Raw genomic sequence first — 21,596 nt, forward strand, 5'->3', positions numbered from 1 at the left:
TGACCTACAGAATTGTGGCATAATAAATGGGTGTTGTTTTAAGTCGTTAAATTGGTGACAATTTGTTATGCAGCAATATAAAACTAATAAACTGCTGTTCATTAATATTTATTGAATGGTTATTACATGTAAGACATGAATTTTAATTTTTAATCAGTTTATGTTGTGCCCATGTCCAGAAGGGTTAGCTAAAAAAAATAAATAAATAAAAGCAACCCAAGCTTGCTAGAGTAAAATAACAAATATTTCCCTTTCCTTGTGGAATTTAGAGAATTACCATCCCAGTTCTCTTGAAGGTAAGCATGAATATGTCCCTTATTCTGACCAGGAAAAAGAGGAGAGATGAGATATGTCTATTCCAGGATAATGGCTTACATTCTCCACATTTTCTTGCCCTTTTACAGCCAACTCTAAAACTGGATGAGAAGACAGTGTCACACGGTGGGATGCCCTGTCAGTCTGGGTCTGGGGAGAAGAACCTCCTGCCAATCTGCTTTGAGCACACCTACCCTGACTGACACACTTGCCTTGTAGGCACTATGGCCACATGTAATACTGAGATTCATAAACACTGATTGCCGCCCCACTGCACATTAGCAATGAAAGTCATGTCTTCTGTTCCTAGGACCTTTTGCTACATACTTTTTGGGTAAGAAAAAAATAGAGCTTAACTTACCACCATTTTTTTCTCCGACTAGGTTAGAGGTGAGAAAAGGAATGAAAGAAGTGGGTAAGACTGAGAAGATGAGAAAAACAAGAAAAAAGAGATAGTTCTCTGGCTGAGCTACAATTATTGACTGCCACTAGCTAGACTCTGTGGGGTCCCCAAATATCAGTAACGATAGCCCCATTTCCCATGAGATGTTGACACCCAACATCAGTCATTAGTATAGTAAGGAGTTGAAATGAGGAAATCATGAATCTTAAATAAGTCAAGATGTTTCCATTCTCTAGATTTGCTAGAACACATTTTCCTAATTTGAGAAAATGAAACCAAGGCTGCAAACAAACTATTATATAGACTTGCTTTTACATGTCATATTTCTCTGTTTCATTTCTGTAGAAAACTTAGAAAATAGGCATATATGGTAGCTAAGTTAAAGAAGCAATCTTTATTTATATACCAGAAGATAGTCACTAACAAATGCAACACAAATTTTTATTTTCTTTGCAACTATTCTTATAATCCTTCATCAGCTATCTTCTTTCTAAGCAGCAATATTAGATAAAATACTTCCTGTTAAGAGATCCATTAAGGTTTGAGAATTTTAAGTGAGCCAAATTGAATAAGTTGGTCTCCTTAGCCATAAATAAGCCTATTTTGAAAATAAAGTTTTTTGGGAGGTAAATTCCATAAAGCTGCTAACAAGTAGAGGTCAAAGTGAGCGTCTGTCAAAAATATTATTTCAAGAAGTTTTGATACAAAGCAGGGAAATGCTACAAAATGTTTAAGCTCTTGGTTTCCAGGCTTATTTCATCATCATTGTTTTTTTTCCATTTATTGACTAATCAGATGAATCAACTCTAAAGAAGTTTCTTTCATCTGTTTGTGAAGTTTTTCAAGGATATTTTTCTCAAACTAAATTAGATAGAGGATTTCTTAAGAAACTTCAATTTCTGGAAATCAAAAGTAAAATGGACTTTTAAAGTTTATTTTTCTTGTAGTACGAAAAGAAGATAGTTTAAAAGATGTGGTTTTGATTTTCTTCTTTCCTTTGCAAATCAATTTTTCACATTTTAACTTAATTCTGAAGGGATTGCAAGTTGAAAATCCTTCAAGGACTTTCTCTCATATATAACATCAGCATTTTGAACAGAATATAATTTCCATGGTACTATAATATAATTATTAGTGAAACGAGTGTAGATGGTGAATTATGAAGATCCCCCTAATTCCAACTGCAGTGAACATTTGGGGTTAGGAATGATCCTCATCGAAACTAGCATCTTGGCTTGCTTAGGGGAAAGTGTGCGTTGGGAGGATAAAGGAAGGCTAGACTACATAAAACTCATACCTGGAACCCCATGAAGTTTCCATACTTCCCCCACTGCCATATTCAAGTTCTTCATCAGCTTGTTAATTTCATTCTAACAAGATTTTTTCTTATATGAGCAAATTTTCTCTTCAGAAAATACATACAGCAAGTAATTTCAAACTGGCCATTAAACAAGAGTGCCATTGAAGGCAGAAAGGCGCCAAGTTTTGAGTGTGAGTTTTTTCCTTTTCTTCACAAAAGAAACATACATTTAGTATTTTTTCATTTAAAGACATGCCCGCCCACAAACATCTGAGAAACATCTGTAGACAAAATGCCAAAATGCATAGTCGAATTTTGACTCACACCTCACCACCCACCAAGACCCCTGTCAACTCACAATAAACACCTTTCTAGCATCTGCCCCAGAGAAAGAAACGCCACATTAGCCAAAGGTCAGAGCAAACAGATGTCACTTATTGCAGACCCTAATCATATCCATATCCAACCTTAGGAGGCCTGCAGTGGAGCTGCCTTTTGGACTACGGGTTCCTCCAGTTGGAGGTGCTTATTACTGTGTCCTCCCTCCTTCTGTTTTGAGCAAGGGGGGGCCTTAGGAGGGCTTATCTCTAGAGACTGTCCCTGTGTCCTGCTGACAGAGCCCATGATTAAGCACTAGGGTTAAGGAAGCAGAAGGGAATTCTTCGTGGTTGGCCTGCACTTAGCTGTCTTTCTGCTTCTCACCCTGACAGGATTGCAGTATTCTTACAAATATACTCCCACATCAACCGCCCTGATTGTCTGTGGAAGACATGGGACTTCTCTTCTCTGTTCTTATTGCATTTTGCACACATCTCTGTGTCTCCTTTTATAGCCTTCATCATGTTCAATAAGATCAGTTTACATATTTCACCCCTATAAGACAGCATTTCAGCTAGAGGAAAGAAACAAAGAGGAAAGGAAGAAAACAGAGAATGGGGGATACAGTATTTATATGAAGAACTTTAATAGACAACATTGGCAATGCAATTTAGTGGGGTTTTTTTAATGGATAAAGAAAATGTAATATGTACACACACAATGGAATATTATTCAGCCAAAAAAAAACCGAAGGAAATTCTGCCATTTGGGACAGCATGCATGTACCTGGAGAATATTATGCTAAGTGAAATAAGCAAGACACAGAAAGAAAATACTGTATGATCTCACATGTGGGATCTAAAAAAGTTGAACTCATAGAAGCAGAAAGTAGAATGGTGGTTGCCAAGGGTTGGGGAGAGAAGTTGGTCAAAGGGTTCCAACTTCCAGCTATAAGAGGAATAAATTCTGAGGATCTAATGTACAGCATGGTGACCGTAGTTAATAATATGTATTATATACTTGAAATTTGCTAAGAGAATAGATCTTAAGTGTTCACACCAGACACACACACACACACGAAAAAGATAATGTGAGATGACGGACGTGTTAATTAACTTGATTATGGTAATCATTTCACAATGTATGCATCTATCAAATTATCATATTGTATACCTTAAATATATACAATTTTTAGTTGTTAATCATATCTCAATAAAGCTAGAGAAAAACATTTTTTAAATAAAAAATGAGCAAAACTTTTGAGGAACATAGCTTACTTTCCAGAATTTCAGTCTCAGTCAACCTCAAATGCACACAGATACAGGTACCATAAACCTGTAGCCTAAAGGCTAAGCTTTACCCAGTTCTTGAATCAATCCTGGGCATGTCTGTCAGTATATTAGGGGTTCTCTTTCCCAGTGACTGAGGTCTACTGACAGTTATGCCACATAAGCCTAGTACCTAGTGATTCTGGAGTGGTTCCACACTCTTCCTGAAATTTTTTCTGCATTCTTACGACTGAGCATTTGTTTCCTGTGTGTTTGTGTACCAATTTCCCCCGACTTGAACTACATCCCTCCTCTGGTTTTTAAACCACAGAATGTAGCTTTCCAGCCAGGCTTATCCACTTACCTCCCCTGGAGACTGGACCCTGTCCTCTGGTTAGGCGGTGTTCCCATGATGTCAGCAACAAGCTCTACTTAGAATCTATTTCTGCAAACAACTTGTTTACATTATTGGCAATTCCAATAAAAAAAAAATTAAGCTATGTAGGATGGTCCCCTTTTGCAGATATACCACAACACACGATCCAAGATATCTGATATCTTAGCCAAAGCTAAGACTAAATAGTAGAATAGCAAGGTGTCTCTGATTCCAGAGTTCATGACCTTCCCACCATATTTCATTGCCTCCTCTCTGGAACATTGACACTATTCACCCTCTGTCTTCAAAGGTCTCCTCTTCCATAGATGCATAGGTGGTGTCTCATCCACTACACAGAACCCTTAGATATCAATGCCAGAATATACTCTCCTTGCAGACATTAAACTCAGTTTTAGATAATATGATGTTTTTACAGCAATCCCACGAAACTTTAGCATCTTCCCTAAGGCTTCTTTAATATTGTTTTCTGTTATGAGAAAGGACAGATGTAAAAAAAAATGTAGGTGTATAGGGATGTGTTTTCATGCAAACATAACTACCATACAACCTTATCACATTAGTGCTAATTTTTAAAGGAGTCCAGTTTTATTCCTGAGTCGATCACTAGATTTTACAGAAGTGAAGTTTGATATCCCTAAGAGTTTGAAAATTGTATATAATTGCAACTAACTCTTGTTTGCTCTGAATTGAATTATTTATTGAGGAATACAGAGTCTTTTTGTTTTCTTTCCCTCCCCCATCTTCTGAGTTTGTCCAATGAATACCATCGAATAAAAATAATTATTGAGCATCTCTGTAGACACTGTACTGGTCTACACACAGAAAATTCATTTTTCAAATATCCATTAGTGGATTTTATATCTTTGTGACTCTAAACCAGGTTCTTGAGTTGTTTCTTAATAATATAAAAATAAGATATAACCTTTCCAAATGTGAGTTTCTTTAAAAGAGTTGATGAGGTATTTCCTTGTTTGTTCAAATACCTCTTCCACAGAAACTTAAGGATTTAAAAGTTATTTACACACTGTGCTAGTATATATATTTATTTGGTTCCTTTTGTATGGACTTCTCTAGTTCTTTATAGTATGGAGAAAGACATGTATTATACCGGTAATATACAGGTAACGTAATGCTTGCTTCTATAAGAAACAACACCCAAATGTATAGTGGTTCAAATATAATAGAAATTTATTTCTTGCTTATGTAAATTCTAAAACAGATGTGTCTAATTGAAAGATGTCTTATTTCAAGTGATAATATAAGAACTCAGGTTCTTTCCTTCCTATGCCTCTGTCATATTTAACATATCCAATGTGTTTATGCATGTTTCAAGTCTGTGAAAGAGGAAATCACTTGGAGGAAAATTCTGCATGGAGAATTTTGTGGGATAGTCACAAAACTGGTAAACATCACTTCTGTTTACATCCCAATACACATGGAATTCAGCACAAGATAAAAAGGAGGCTGGGAAATAAAGCCTTAAGTGTGGGTTCAGGAAGAAGAGGAAATGAGTTTAGTAATCCCACAATGTGGGGTTAGAGTCAGACAGACTTGGGTTCAAATCCTAGCTCTGCAGTGAATTATTATGTGAATCCTCAAGTTTCAAGTTTCTTGCCTTTTGAAACCTATTTTAGCTATTGCTGTTAAGCTTAAATGGAAGGATTGATATACAAGTGATTAATACATAGTATTATTACTTGAATCAGAAAGACCAAGATACATTTAGGTTTATGGTTAAACAATTTGTATAACTGTAGATTCTTCCTGGTCCCAAAAGCTTTGTGGGGTCAAGTTGTCCATATTTTGAAGTTTTAGCCATATTTTACAAGTGCATCCATGTCACTTACTAACCTAATTAAACATTAAAGAAAATTTATAAATTAGGTGCCAAGAATATACAATGGGGAAAGGACAATCTCTTTAGTAAGCGGTGTTAGGGAAATTGGACATTTACATGAAGAAGAATGAAATTGGACCCACATCTCACATTCTTTACATAAACCAACTCAAAATGAATTAAAAGCTTAAACATATGTCCTGAAACTATTAACATAAAACTGCTAGAAGAAAACATAGGAAAACGCTTCCTGACATTGTCCTGGGCAATTATTATATTTTTATGTGACACCAAAAGCACAGAAAACAAAAGCAAAAATAGACAAATAGGGCTGCATCAAACTAAAACTCTTCTCCATAATAAAGGGAAGAATCAAGAGAGTGAAGAGACAACCTACAGAATGGGAGAAAACATTTACAAATCATACATCTGATTATGGGTTAATATCCCAACATATATAAGGAATGCAAACAACTCAATAGCAAGAAAGCAAATAACCTGATTTTAAAATGGGCAAATGATCTGAATAGACGTTTCTCCAAGGAAGACATATGAATGGCCAACAGGTATATGAAAAAGAAATGTTCAACATAATCAAGCATCAGGGAAATGCAAATCAAACCGCAATGTGCTATAACTTCACACCTGTTACATGGTGTGTTACAATGGCTATTATCAAAATGATGAAAAATAAGAGGTGTTGGTGAGGAAGGAGAGAAAAGAGAACCCTTGTACATTGTTAGTAGAAATATAAATATAGAAATAGAAAGTAGAAATAGAAATAGAAATTAGACAGTTCTTAAAATTATCTTCTTCATGGAAAACAGAATGGTGGTTCCTCAAAATATTAAAAATAGAATTACCACATGATCCAGCAATCACATTTCTCTATATGTAGCCAGAAGAAATAGAGTCAGCATGTCAAAGAGATAGCTGCACTCCCATATTCACTGCAGCGTTATTTATAATAGTCTAAATATGAAATCAACCTAAGTGTTCACCAATGGATGAATGGATAAATAATATATACAATGGAATACTATTCAGCCTTAAAAAAGAAAATTCTGTCATTTGTGACAACATGGATGAACCTGGAGGATGTTAAGTGAAATAAGCCAGGCACAGAAAGGCAAATACTGCCAGAGCTCACTTATATACATGGAATCTAAAATAATCAAACTCATAGAAGCAAAAATTAGAATGGTGGTTACCAGAAGCTGAGGGTGGAGGAATGAGGGAAGTGTTGGTCAAAAGGACACATAATTGCAGTTAGAGAAAAGTAATAAGTTCAAGATATGTGATGTACAACATGGTGTCTATAGTTAATAATAATGTATACTTGAAAATTGTAAAGAGAGTAGATCTTACACGTTCTTATCACAAACAAAAGTATGTGAGCTGATGGATATTTTGGTTAGCTTAACTAAATGAATGCACAATGTCTACATATACCAAAACTTCATATTGTATGTCACAAATATGTCAATTTTTATCAATCAATTCGACTTTAGTCAAGCTGGGGAAAAAAGAAAAAGTATCGTAAATTGGTAGTATATCTTCTGGTGATTTTCCATGCTTTAAGTTATTCCTAATAAAACCTTATGGAGCACACTGAAAAGTTGATTTTGTTTTTTTACTTCACCATATTTGATTTGGTGAATTGATACAATTTGGGAGAAATAAAAATAATAGCTATAATTTAATTCAACTGTAATGACAACTTTCAAATTCTATAACCACAACAAACTTAAAATTCTCTTCAAATTTCAAAAAGTTGCCAGTCTTAAGCATTATGTCTTCATCAGTAATCCAGGTTCAGATAGGCATTTTGTTGTTTCAAAATCAGAAGTTGCCCAATAACCAAGATCTTAGCATAAATGAAAAGAAAGATCAGAATTATTTTTTGATGGGCTGTGCAATTCCTATGTATTCGCCTCCTTTTGGTTTCCCCAGATACATTTTACCCTTTATATTTGTTTTCCTTTTTTTTTCGGTACTAGCAGCAATGAGATTTCTGCCAGAACTAAACTCAGCCACTTCCCTGGGAATGTTCTCCAGTTGCTTATTTCACTACCGGAACTGTGTTCCCTCACATTCTGGCCTATTTCCACACATGCCTCCTCTGGAATAAAGGGTCTGACAGTTCTGTAGATAATGGTAAACATATGTAGCCAATGCTGTGCAATTCTTTTAGAGCCAGAAAGCATTAGTAGGTATTTCAGTTGCTGGCAACAACAACAAAAAGTCAGTGTAAAGAACTTAATCAAGCACCAGAAGCCACAGAATACTATACGTCAATAATTTTAATGCAAGGCAGGATTCTTCCTTTATTCATTCTTTTTAAAATCATTGGCTAATTATAAATGGAAATCAGACTATTATGACAACCTAATTCCAAACTTTAAAACTACAGGGGCAAAAGCTGGGTCATAGGGGGAAGAGAACATTTCAACTTGTTTACTCTGGATACTATTCCCATTTCAAGTTAGGCCTTTTGATTCTTTAAATATGTAAAAGAACTGACTTCCCTGAGTACACAAGGGACAAATTACATATTGTGATGTCATTGCCTTGCGAATTTCTCATACCACCAAATACATTAGTCACACTGTCAATGTCATGGAGATATAAAAGAAAAAAATTAAAAGGCATATTATTTTCATATGAGAATCAGTAATGATTTCTCTTTGGATGTATTTCTTCAAAATAATTTCCTAAATCTCAGTGAAACTTAAGAAAACTATCTTAAAATGTAGAATGACATCCTCAGCAGGTCAACTTGTGGTACTTTATTACCAGCCTAATAGCAACATTACTGTGCAGTGGTAAATAAGAATAAAATGAAGAATAGAGGCAGTATCTTATTGGGTGTGTAACTTTGATCCATTTAATCGTTTCATTATTCTATGTTGTATTTTGATGATTGCAGTGAGACATTTTCATTCAAACGTAGTGCAAGTTATAATCTACCAAGGTTCTTGTCTACGGTGTTAAATTGATGTAGGTGTCTCTAGCCTCCTGCCTATTTTCTTTGGCCAATCCAGTTCAGCAACTTCCTTCTCATGTGCCTGGAAAACCATCTGACATCCCTTACTGTCTGCGTTTTCCCCCCTGCCCTCTAGCAGATTAGAATTCCTTACAATCTAACAGTTGAATGACTTTAATATGGAATAGAGTGGTTCAACCCTAAGTAAGTGCTTTTCTACCTAGGCTCAGAACAAAACCTGGAGTACCAATTTCAGAGACTCTATGTAGAGAAAATAATGTTTTAGTTCACGAAGAATTCTACTTGACTGCAGTGAATACAATATCAAAATGTTCAGTTGGCTGAATTCCCCGGATGCTGCCTAACAGAACGTAGATAAAGAAATGGACACATTAGACTCATTAAAACCTTGTGATATGATGATGTAAATGAGCCAGAACAAGAACCATTTGAATTCCATTCACATCAGTCAGTTACTCTGAATGTGCAAGTGATGAACCATTTCAGAGTTGCCCAATGTTGATTTCTACCAAGGTTTCTCAGCTTTGGCACTATTGATTCTTGGAGATGTATAATTATTTCTGGGGGAAGGGAGGCTGTCCTGTGCGTTGTAGGATGTTTAGTGGCATCACTGGCTTCTACGCCTCAGATGACAGTAGTGCCATCACCCAAGCTGTGCCAACCAAAAATATCTCCAGACATTGTCATATGTCTCCGGGAGATAGGGAGCAAAATTAGCCCTTGTTGAGAACAACTAAGTTAGACAAATCTGTGTCTGGAGCTTCTGAGATCTGAGTGGCCAGGCACTGGCATCTCACTTTATTGATGGTGATCTAAACTGTAGGAGTGGTGGCCAGAATGCTTGACTATTGGCAATGGAGAGAAGGGCATCGAGCTACATTGGATGGGGCCACTCACAAAACAATCAAGCAAATAAATAATCCACAAATCATTTTACTTCATCTTTGTGACCCTCCTGAAAAGAAATAGTTTGCCCCAAAATAGAAATATTATGGTGATAATCTGAGCCCATCAATCTAATTACTACACACTGCATTTTGATAGAGCTATAGGTATATAAGTACAGATATAGGTAGACAAATATAAATAGCTCTCAAAGCACCTTTCCAGACATAACCTTAAGCAATTCTCTCAACCACCCTGTAAAGTCCAATGGACAGGTGTTCCAGTTACTCTCATTTTATGGGCTAGGAAACTACATTTTGGAGAGGTTAGGTGATTTCTTCTAGATTATACAAGAAGAGTTTGGATCAAATACAGGGCCTTTTCTATAGTTCTGTCTTCTTTAAAAATGAAGATTAAGTAGTGATAGGTGGCATATGCTTAGACCATAAAAATATTTAGTTACATATCCCATAAGCAGAGAAAGATAAGTATTTACTTTTCTGTGATGGAGAAAGAAACTCCAGTAAGTGTTGGCTGAGATGACCCTTGGATTGTGACTCCAAGAGTTCACATGGAATATTTATCAGTTGGGCTATGGCAGCATGTTCTCACCAGGAATACATAAAATAATACTTAATTCTTTGTCCCTTAACATCAAGAACTTGGATCTAGTTTGAAGGAAAGGAATCGTTTTCTCAACTATGACAATACTTTAAACAACTTCTTGAACTCATTTAGAGGCCACTGCAACAGATTCTATTGTTTTGTTTTTTACATCATCAGATTTTGATCAAAGGGTTCACAAAAAATTAGAAATACAAAGAGCAGAACATGCTGTGTGTCAGCTGCTGGTAGAGAGCAGATTAAACAAACGCCAGGGTTTGTAACTGGCCGGGGACTACCCAAGCCAGCAGCTGCAAATATAGCAAACCCTTAAATAATTTCAAATCCTTTTTTATTATCCATTATAAAAATGAAGCTGGTTACACACTAGATTAATAAACGCTCTCTGAGACATAGGACAACCTAGAGAAGAACACATATCATGCTAGATCAAATGGTGTTTCTTAAAATCAAATGTAGAGTAAATATAAATGACAAAATATAGAATGAACTTTTTTCATGAGTTCTGGAATGATCCTATCTGTGTAATATGCTACCATGATAATCTCATTTGTAGAGGTTTTTAAAAACATATTTTTACTTTTATTCCCTGTTTGTTTCTTTTTCTCTGAGAATCTTAGTTTTCTCTGAAGTTTACTAGTACTTTCAACCTTATTTGCTCTATGCAAAAGCCTTCCCACTAGTTTGTGACATTTCCTTTACAATATAATATAGTGTACATACTAGAGTCTATTTCAAAGTTATCCACTTCATTTCATAGATCTGTCACTTCTTTGCCAATACCATGTGGTGTTAATCACAAGAGTGCTATATTACATTTTACTATATAGTAGTTTGAGTCTGACTTTAATATTCCTTTTGTTTAAGATTTTATAAGCCATTCTCATTTCTATTTTTATTACCTAGTTTAATATTAGAATTATTTTTAAGTTAAAATAGTTTAAAATTTTGACTGGCAAACAAGTAATTTATTTGTAACACTTAGTCTCTTAATTCAGAAACATGGCGTGTCTTTCTCCAATATCTTTCAAAATACTTTTTCACTTTATTTCATAAAAGTTATACTTTTTGTTCATATTCTCCTAGTGATTTCATGTTTTAGATTACTATTATGAATGGAATTTTCTAACTGGTCACTGCTCACACAAAGGAAAGTTATTTTGGATATTTATTTTGTGTTTCACCACTTTGTTGAATTGTCTTACTTATTTTAAGAAGCTTTTGGTGTGGCTCTTTAAGAGTAAAATAATTTCACATGTACATAATAAGTTTTCTCCTTAGTCATACATTTTATTTCACGGTGTAGTCTTACTGCATTAGCTAAAAACCTCAAAACCAACATTTACAATGGTACTAGTGAGCAGGACCTTGTTCTTGAATTTCTTGGGCACACTGCTTGTGCTTTACCATTGAGCATAGTAGGTTTGGCTGTAGGCTTAATACAGATCCTTTTTTATCGTGCTGCTATTTCTAGTCCATTCCTACTTTTCTAATTAGGAATGGGTTTAGAAATTATCAATTACTTTTTCAACACAAATGATATTGTTATGGTAAATAGTATTTATCATAAATGGCAAATTTCAGAGAATTAAATATCTCAACAAATCTACAATGTGTCAAATAAGAATATTTAAGATACCGTGTGACAATAGCAGATATGTATCATTTCAACCTGTTAAAAACACTTGAATTTCTCTGGAAACTACTTGCAATGCTTGTATGCTCTATTTTACTAGCTTAGCTCCTAACATGTCCTTGTGACTTTTCAATATTGACCTTGGCTAGCCAGCACCCATTCCCTCTTTTTCCACCCCTACCTCTTGGTTGCTTGACTGTATTTGCTGTTGTCTAGGACTAATCCTGCATACACATGGTTTCAAAAATCCTCAGCCAGAAATAACATGATGCAATAGTTCAAAATAACTCAAAGAGAGATCAAAAGGTAAGATTTAAAAATAATTTCTTTACTATTGTTTCAATTTGAAATGCTCACTATATCTAGTTTTGTTAATCTACTGTTTACTTCCATTTTTAAAAACAAAAAATATAAAGCCAGGTTTTCCATTGTGCTATGTAATACAACCTTTTGTATTATTATTTAAACTCAGCTTGTACTTCTTAGTCAAGTTTAATGTCATGCAACAATCTTCTCATATCTACCTTAAACTGAGTTATAGAAAAAAATGTTCATATTATTTTAGATATATCAGTAAGTTGAAGATACCTTTAAATACATTAGTAAGTTCAGGATATCTATCTTGTGATAATGGCTCTTCATTGAAGGAGTCATTCTTTTTAAGAAATAAATTATTTTCTTTGCCACATTCCTTTAGCATAAAGTCTAATTTTCTGTATCTTGTGTGTCTCTAACTTTTTTCCCCAAATGAGGGAATAAATTTTCATCCTAGAATTGTACTGTTTCAGATGACAACTTTATTAGAATTTCTTTCCAGTTTTGAAGACCTAGCCTATGGTTGTTCATCAGTTTAAAAGTTTTAACAGTCTCAAAAAACCACGAACTAGATATTCACATGAAATTTTCATTTGCATTTTAGTGACATTTAAAAGGAAATTTTCCTTTATAATCTTTCACCTTCACCCACTCCAAAAATCTTACCATCCGTCATATTTTCTTGTTCTCTTTTCCTCTCTTTCTGTCTTACACACACACACACACGTGTGTGTGCATGCACACTTAGCAACTAAATATTTCTGAATTTTGTTGACCAGTTGTGACTCCAGGCTGCGTTAGGCAGCAGTTAAAATCAGGGCAGGTGAGTAATGCTAGGAAGGCTTGGAGTCAGACTGCTGGTGGCAAAACCGGCCTTCTCACTCATGATGTTGCTTAATCACGCTGTATCTCTCTCTCTCTCGTGTGTGTGTGTTTGTTTTTTTTTTTTCATAAAATATTTATAAGAGGGCATTGATTTTGCTAATTTTTTCTCTTTATAATAATAGTGTTCCTTCAATTAATTTTTGCGAGGATTAAGTACATCGAATTACATTGATCAAGATTGATCAAGATAGTGAATGCTTAGTAAGTGCTGTTTTTTTGTTTTTTTGTTTTTTTGTTTTTTTTTTTTTTTGAGTCGGAGTCTCGTTCTGTCGCCCAGGCTGGAGTGCAGTGGCGTGATCTCGGCTCACTGCAAGCTCCGCCTCCCAGGTTCACGCCTTTCTCCTGCCTCAGCCTCCTGAGTAGCTGGGACTACAGGCGCCCGCCACCATGCCCGGCTAATTTTTTGTATTTTTAGTAGAGACAGGGTTCCACCATGTTAGCCAGGATGGTCTCGATCTCCTGACCTCGTGATCCGCCCGCCTCGGCCTCCCAAAGTGCTGGGATTACAGGCATGAGCCACCGCGCCCGGCCTATTTCTATTATTATTTCATACTAAATAAACTGGCTTTGAAGAAAAGGATAGCGAGAGCAACCTTGCCCTTTAAATGTCTTTAAGACAAGTACATAAGACTGACAAATTACCAGGCATATATCCTAATTGTGCAAGAAATAAATAAGTGTTAATATAAACATGTTTTGAAACTATGATTGAGAATAATATTCATTAATGTCTATGCCTGGCAAACCTGTAATGAAAAGAGATGCAATGTATAGTCATATCTCTGTTTCAAAAGAGAATGTATTCCAGTAATATACTTGTTACAACTCTATACCAGAAGTAGAAATAACACAGGGATACTGTCAGCTTATTTAGGGGGAAGGGACAGTTATCTGTTAACTATTAATGATTCTTATCAGCTTCCTGGATATAAGATAAAGATGGCATTCAGCTGTATGTAACAAAAATTCAAAATGTAGTAGCCTCACCGCTGGGGACCTCATGTTCCATACACCATCCTGAGCTGGTGCAGAGGCTCCAATGGTCAATAGTGACCCTAGCTTATTTTTCCTCTCCTATCATTAGCAAACAGCTTTCATCCTCATAGTTGCAATATGGTTGCTTCACTTCAAGCTGCACATTGAAGTTCCAGATAGGAAGAAGAAGACTACCCAAAATACCAGCAGACTTCTGCTTATGTTATTTCTATTAAGTCAGAGCTGTGTCACACGATCACCCCTCATTGACAGGGCATCTGAAAAGGGGTTTAGCTGGGTACATTGTTCCCTGAGCAAAATAGGGCATCAACTGGTGAAGAGGAAGAAAGGCAAGGATAAACATTGAACAGACACCTAGATGTACCTGCTACATGTATCCTATCTCATTTCAAACTAACAACAGTTGCCTGACCTAGGTGTTACCATCTTGTGGTTACTGATGACAAAACTGAGGCTTAGAGAGTCATACAATTATAAAATCATAGAAAAGGTACTGGAAATTAGGTCCAATTGATGTTAAAGGTACTGTTCCAGATCTGCTATGCCATGCCACACCCCAGTGCTCCGACCACACAGGACTCAGATCTGGTGGCACCTCCTTAGTTCCCAGTGTCTAGGCAATGCCAGCCCAGGAACATGGGCAATTTTCCACATGGACTGAAGACCTGACCCACAGGAGAAGCCAGGATCTGAAAGAACCTTTCTGCCTTTTTCTCCTTTGTCACACCTGTCAAGAACCTAACCTAGCACCTGTCAAGAGCTACCCGAAACTCTTCTCTGTGCTAGAGCAAAATTTGTCAAAAGAGCTCTATTTGCAGACAATTTATTATTTAGAAGTCACTTTTTGTCAACCTTATTTTTGTTATAACCTCATCTTTCTTTCTAGCTATTGAGAAGCAAGTGTACAGGCTCTAGAACCATGTTACTTGGATTCAAATCCCAGCTCTACCATGGACTCACTGTGTGACTGGGAAAGCTTCTTACTTTATAGGCTTGAATTTCTCTAACTGTAAAATTTTTGTAATACACATATTTCTTTGAGATAACACAAGGACTAAATTAATTTGTATATATAAAGCTCTTGGAAAGTGCCAGAAACATAAAGTTTGTTGTCACTTAAAATCAAATTCATAAATGCATTTTAATCTGTTTTGCTACTTACAAATATTTTAAAGTTATTGATGTATAATTTACACCCAACAAAATGCACCAATCTAGGGTTTCAGTTCGATGAATTTTGACACTGGTATACACCTATGGAAGCACCACCTCAAACAAGATGCAGAACATCTCCATCATTACTGAGCATCCCCTCAGGCTTCTTTCTAGTCAAGCCCTGACTTCTGTCCCAGGGGCACCACTGTCTGACTCCATAGCCATAGAATAGCTTTGCATGTTCTTAGATTTCAAATAAAAAGAATCATACAAAATGTACTTTCTTTGTGGCTAGCATCTGTAGCTCAACACTATTTTTGAGATTCATCCATGTTATTGAGTGCACTAATAGTCCATTCCCCTTATTGCTGAGTAGTATTCCATTGTATGGCCATGCAGCAAATTTTTTGTCCATTTTTCCTGTTGATTTCCATCAACATTCAGGTTGTTTCCAGGCTTTGGCAAATCTGAGTAAGGTTATTGTGAACATTCTTGTATAAATCCTTTTGTGGGCATGCACTTTCAATTTTCTTGGATAAATACTAGAAGTGGAATAGATTGTTTGGTGATGGATAAATGTAAGTTTAACTTTCCAGAAATCTTTTCAACAGTTCTCCAAAGTAGTGTTATTATTTTATAGTTCCACCAGCATGACATAAGAGTTCTGGCTATTCAATGTCCCCCTAATATTTGATTTTGTCAGTGTTATATTTTAACCATTCTCATGAGTGTGAAATAGTATCTATTAAAGGAATTGAAATTGAAGTGAAAACTTCAAAACTATGAGTTCAGATGATTTCACCAATTCTATCAGATATGTAAAGAACTCTTAAATGTTAGAAGAATGGAGCGTGAGAGAACACATCCTGAGATCTAAGAATCAGTTACTCAACAGATTTCAAGCATTCTGCCCTCACTACTGAGTCAAGAGATTCCTAGTGCCACTAATTCCCAAGACTTTGGCCAATTATGGGGTATTCATTAGTTGCAATTAGGTTCTCCACTGCTGGCTTAGTATTCAGCGTTCTTGGGATAGCTACTTAATCCCTACTCATCCATCAACTTTCCAACTTCCTAAATTTTGTTACTGCAATCTCATCTCACTTTTTCTCCTCTTTCTGAATTTGTGTTTAAAAGAAATCTCTTTACCGTTGCTTTTACTGGAGTTTGAGGGACGGAATGAAATTAGATATAGTTACCAAATTCTGTTTCTCCCTTTGTTTTCTGCAGCCTCTCGGAAGCCCCTGCTAGTAGTCAAATTCTGAACTGTAGTTAGGGAGGCTGCAGAGCAGAGGGGCTTGAAATGCAGTCTCTGGAGGAAGACTGTGTTTGATTCTTCCCTGACTATTTATAAGCAATGTGTTTTGGGATGAGTTACTTAACATCTGGTGTCTCTGTTTCTTCATATGTAAAATGGAGATAATGAAGATAACAATAGTATCTACTGCATGTAGTTATGAGGATTGCCTAACATGGAGATCACAGTTATAACAGTGTCTGGAACATCGTAAGGTCTTCACAGGTATTAGACATCATTGCTATTATTGCTCAAACTGGTGGTGTTAGAAAGTGAGTTCCTTTGGTGGGTAAATAGTGGTATTTGTGAATGTAACCCAAGTGAAATTGTTTAAACTGTTCACAGGTCTGTGTATTAAAACATATATTTCTATACCTGCTTATTCATTCTATTTGTGCTTATTTAATCCAAGTTTATCCTTGTAACCATGTGTAAGTGAAGATTCATCAAACAATATTGCAAAGCTTGCTTATTAATTCTGTTCGTGCTTATTTCATCCAAGTTTAATTTGATCTTAATACCATTTGTAAGTAAATATTTAGGAAATAATTTACCAGTGTAAATATATTTCAAGGGGCTGATTATTATTTTTAAGAGAATATCATGCTAGTAGTTTGTGTTATGTTTTAGCACAATTATATGGAAATAAATGAAACTTTTCTTCATTAAAGCAGCTATAGTAGTACCTATCTCTTAGCAGTTAATAGAAAGAAATTCTTTGAGACTTTTTTCAGTAATATAAAACAAATATAAAATATAAAACAATAAAAGAGAAATCTTTTTAGTGAGATCATAATTATATTCCCATGACATATAAAGACAGCATACTCACATGCATGTACAATACATACTCACATAAATACACAATATGATATTGAATATAGGTGACTCTTAAATATCCTAAATTAGGAAAAACGTTGAACACATTTGCTAATTGGATCACTATACAATCATAAATGCCTGAGTTTTGAACTGCTTTAGGTAGCCCTGGCAAACATTATATCTTACTGTATGTGTGTGTGTGCAGAGGGTGGAAGGGATGCATCAGGAAGATAAGAAGTAATGTGGCAGGGACTCAGGTCAGTTTGCCAGGGTGAGAGGAATTGGGGTGGTTAGAGAGGAACTGTGCAGTGTCAGCCCTGAAGTCTGGTAGAGGAGAAAGAATGCCAAGGTTGAAAACCATGTGTCAGCAGGTGAGCTGCCAAATCTGAGCAGAGAATATACAAGAATAGTCAAGCTGACATTCAGGTTTAAATGATTGGCAAAGAATGGGAAACTAAGAAGCAGAAGGCACAACATTGATGGCTCATCAGAGACCTCTCCCAGGCAGTGGGCAAGACTCCACAAGAATGAGAAGGAAACGGGGGTAAGGGGTGGACGTGGAAAGTGAAGGGAGAAAAAGGTGGACCCAGGGGCGGAGGGAAGCCCCATAAACAAGGGGCCAGCCCAGCAGATGCCGAGGCCAGCAGGTGTGCAGACACACCATATAGGGGCAACCAGGACAAAGTTGCATTCAGTTCTGTTTAGCTTAGTTTGAAGTTCAATAGTCTGACTCCACAACTGTGCTTCTGCCAATCGGAAATGGGTAGCATGAAACCTGGTAGCAGGAACCTGATGTAAGCAATATGTCATATGTTAACGCTTTAGTTAATGCAGGATTGTTGCCTTCCAAGAGAATTATATGAACAAATGTAGTAACTGTCCTACACTATAAAAAATTAATACCTCCTCCACCAAGAGTTAGGGCATCTGTATAATTATAAAAGGCACAGCTGGTTACCAACTTGCTTATACCTCACCTTATTTTATCACTGTTTACTCTTGTGTAAAGTGAACTGATGACCATAAAATATAAGATTACTTTCTTGGGAAATTTGGTCATTACCATTTTTGTAAGCTTTGAGCTGGTATTTCCTGTCTCATCTCTCTGGAGATTATAGGGTACTTTAGATATTCCATTCTTTCCTTAAAATAAATTAAAAACTCAGAATATTCCAGTCTTATAAGATGTATTCTTCCCAAAGATTCTGGAAATAAATTGGCTCTGTAACAAATAGGTTCAATTTCTATGAAGGTTTGTAATGCAAAGCTACTTTTTACATTCTGTCTATGTGACTTGGATTTGATTTTAGTAAAAAACTAAAAAAGCATATGAACACAATCTCTAGGCAGTAGTCTGTACATAGACCCCAAGCTACAGATAGTGTATGATTGCTAAGGTTTCCTTAGTCTGTGACTGTACTCCATGGTTAAGAAAACACAGCTAACCAAGTGCATTCAGCAAATGCCTGATGTGATTAAACAGAGTAGAGGTGACAAATTCAGTTTGGGCCCCACCGATTTTCTTTTTTTTTTTTTTTTTTTTTGGCTGTATCCCTTTTTGCAAAGTTTGCAAGAATCTATTGACGTCTGTGAAATGTGTCCTATATTTCACATCCTGTGACTGTTGACCTACTTTCTTCTCCAAATTCAGTATTTCAAAAAAGGTTGAAGAAGTAATATTCAAGTGATCAAGCCCATAGCATGTCTCAACATTCACAGAGCTGCTTTTAGTATACCCAAATGTGGGAATCCCAGTTGTTCCACACTCTTTTTGTACTTCCCTCTCTTCCTCTCAGCTTCAAGCTCTCTCAGCCACCACCCAACTGATCTGCATAAGGAGATGACATCTCAGCCAATACGTCTGTATACAATTTCACTTATTAATAAAGAAATAAAAATGCACATCATTTATTGAGGGCCCATGACATGCCTGGAAATTTATCTATCTATCTATCTATCTATCTATCTATCTATCTATCTATCTATCTATCTAGTTTACAGTGCTTTAATCATTCATGCCTGGAATTTTATAATCATTATTTTCCTCTCTCCCAACAACCCTATTAGGTAGGTAATGATAACAAGAATGTTAATAACATTTATTTCGTGTTTGTCAGGCACTGGACTAAACCTTTGATATACACAATCCCAATATATCCTCACAACAGGCCCATGAGGTAGGTATTACTGCCTCTATCAAATGTTGAAACTGAAGTTTGGAGAGGTTAATAATAACTTGCCCACAGCTTGTGGAACCAGGACTCAAATCTAGAGCTGTTGACTTTATGGCCTCAGTTTTTCCCAAAGCAGCATTCTAGGTCTCTTGAATCTTACGTCCCATGAATGCGTAAAGCCATAGGCCAGCGTTCCCATTAGATCCTAAACTCCTTAAGGGTCAGGACTCTCTATTGTTTGACTTTGTGTCCTCCACCAAGTCCAGTCCCACACGTTATGAACAAATGGTTCTGAGAAAACAGCAAGGTATAGAAGAAAGCACAGGAGTTAAATCCAAGCATACCTCCTTGGAATCTTGGCTTCACTACTTACCAGCTGTGTGACCTTGGAGATAATGTGTCCAGAATTTTTATCACAAAGGGCTTGTGAGTAGGAAGCAATAAAATATAAGGGTTTATCTCATGTTGCCTAGCAAGCAGAGACTAGCAAGCAGAGAAGAGGGCTTTATGAAGACTGGTTGGGCAGCCATAGGTAACAATCTCCAAGCTATCCCCAAGTACCATCCTGGCTGTGGGTATGGCACACAACCTCCCTAAGCCTCTGGATAATAGCACTCATCTCATGGGCTCAATGTGTCCTACAGGGCATGTTCAATAACAGACTACTGAGCCCCATTTAGTATACTTACTCTGATTCAGTGAGAATCTGCATTTTGAATTAATTACCTGGTGATGCTGATGCTACCAGTCCAGGGACCACACTTGGGCATCACTGATGTAGAGAATAGAAGAAAGAAAGGAGAAAGTACATGGTCAAATATAATAGGTTTTTGTTAACCAAATATCCTTAGAGTGCATGGAAAATAATAAAAAGGAAAGCATAAAATATGAGAAGTCCCAGGACAAGCTGTTAAGACTGAGTCATGTGTAAGAGGCTCAGATATAATTTGATAAAACTGATCCGCCTATGTCCCAATGCCTCTACTGGATTGCTCTCTAGATGTCTCATTTGCAAAATGGAGTTGAAAAACATGGTCTCTATCCAACATGTGAAATTATTGTGTAATACACACACACACACACGCATCCCATGCCTTCTGTGTGCTGTTAAACCTACTTCTGAAATAAAAGTTGTCCCTGAAGAAGCCAGTGCTTCTGTACTTTTGCATATGAATAACACCCCAGCCAGCTCCATTTGAATTCAATACCATCTTCTCAGACAATGCTTCTACTGTTTCCTTTGGAAAGAAATCCAACTAGTTGGCCACCCGATTCTGGGTTGTGCCTGGAGCCATGTGAAAGGTTTTGCATGTTAAAAGCAAAACTGGCAAACCTAGGCTTTTTGACAGCTTTGTGAAGTGTGAAAAAAAATCATATTTCTCTGGCACAGTTTTATGAGTTTTTGTCTTGAGCAAAAGGGAAGCTTTGCCTGTGAAAATGGAAAAAAGGTCAAGGAAATGACCTCAGATTAGTGATCCAATTTGAGATCCAGTGAATTCTGAAACTGGAAAATTTCACCAAAATTCTCAGGTTTTCTGTGCAACTGCAGAGGAGCTTTTTTTGTACCAGGGGCACCAACTCTGACTCTGCTCCATCACCTGCAACTGACAGGGCCAAGAGTGCTTAATTACAGGGATTTACACAAAAGGCTGCTGAAAGGAGTAGCTGATCACGACTAGGACACAGAGCACGGTATTTGCAAGGATTCTTCCAGAAGGCACCATGTTTGTGTGAAAAGATGATTTGGCTAGATGGAAACATAAACTAAGGGCCTAGTAGAGGCTCATGAGAAAGAAACTGTATCTACAAATTTGCTGTAGTGAAGCTAACAAGAGGATGAAGAGACAGAAAATCTAGCCATAGAGGAATCTGGTCTCCTTCTGTCATTTCAACAGGTCATTTACCACATAGCTAACCAAGTACAAGCCTCACTCAGGGCTCCTATTTAAACAGCCCTTGGAG

The sequence above is a fragment of the Rhinopithecus roxellana genome, chromosome 4 (assembly GCF_007565055.1).
Source record: "Rhinopithecus roxellana isolate Shanxi Qingling chromosome 4, ASM756505v1, whole genome shotgun sequence".
NCBI lineage: Eukaryota > Metazoa > Chordata > Mammalia > Primates > Cercopithecidae > Rhinopithecus > Rhinopithecus roxellana.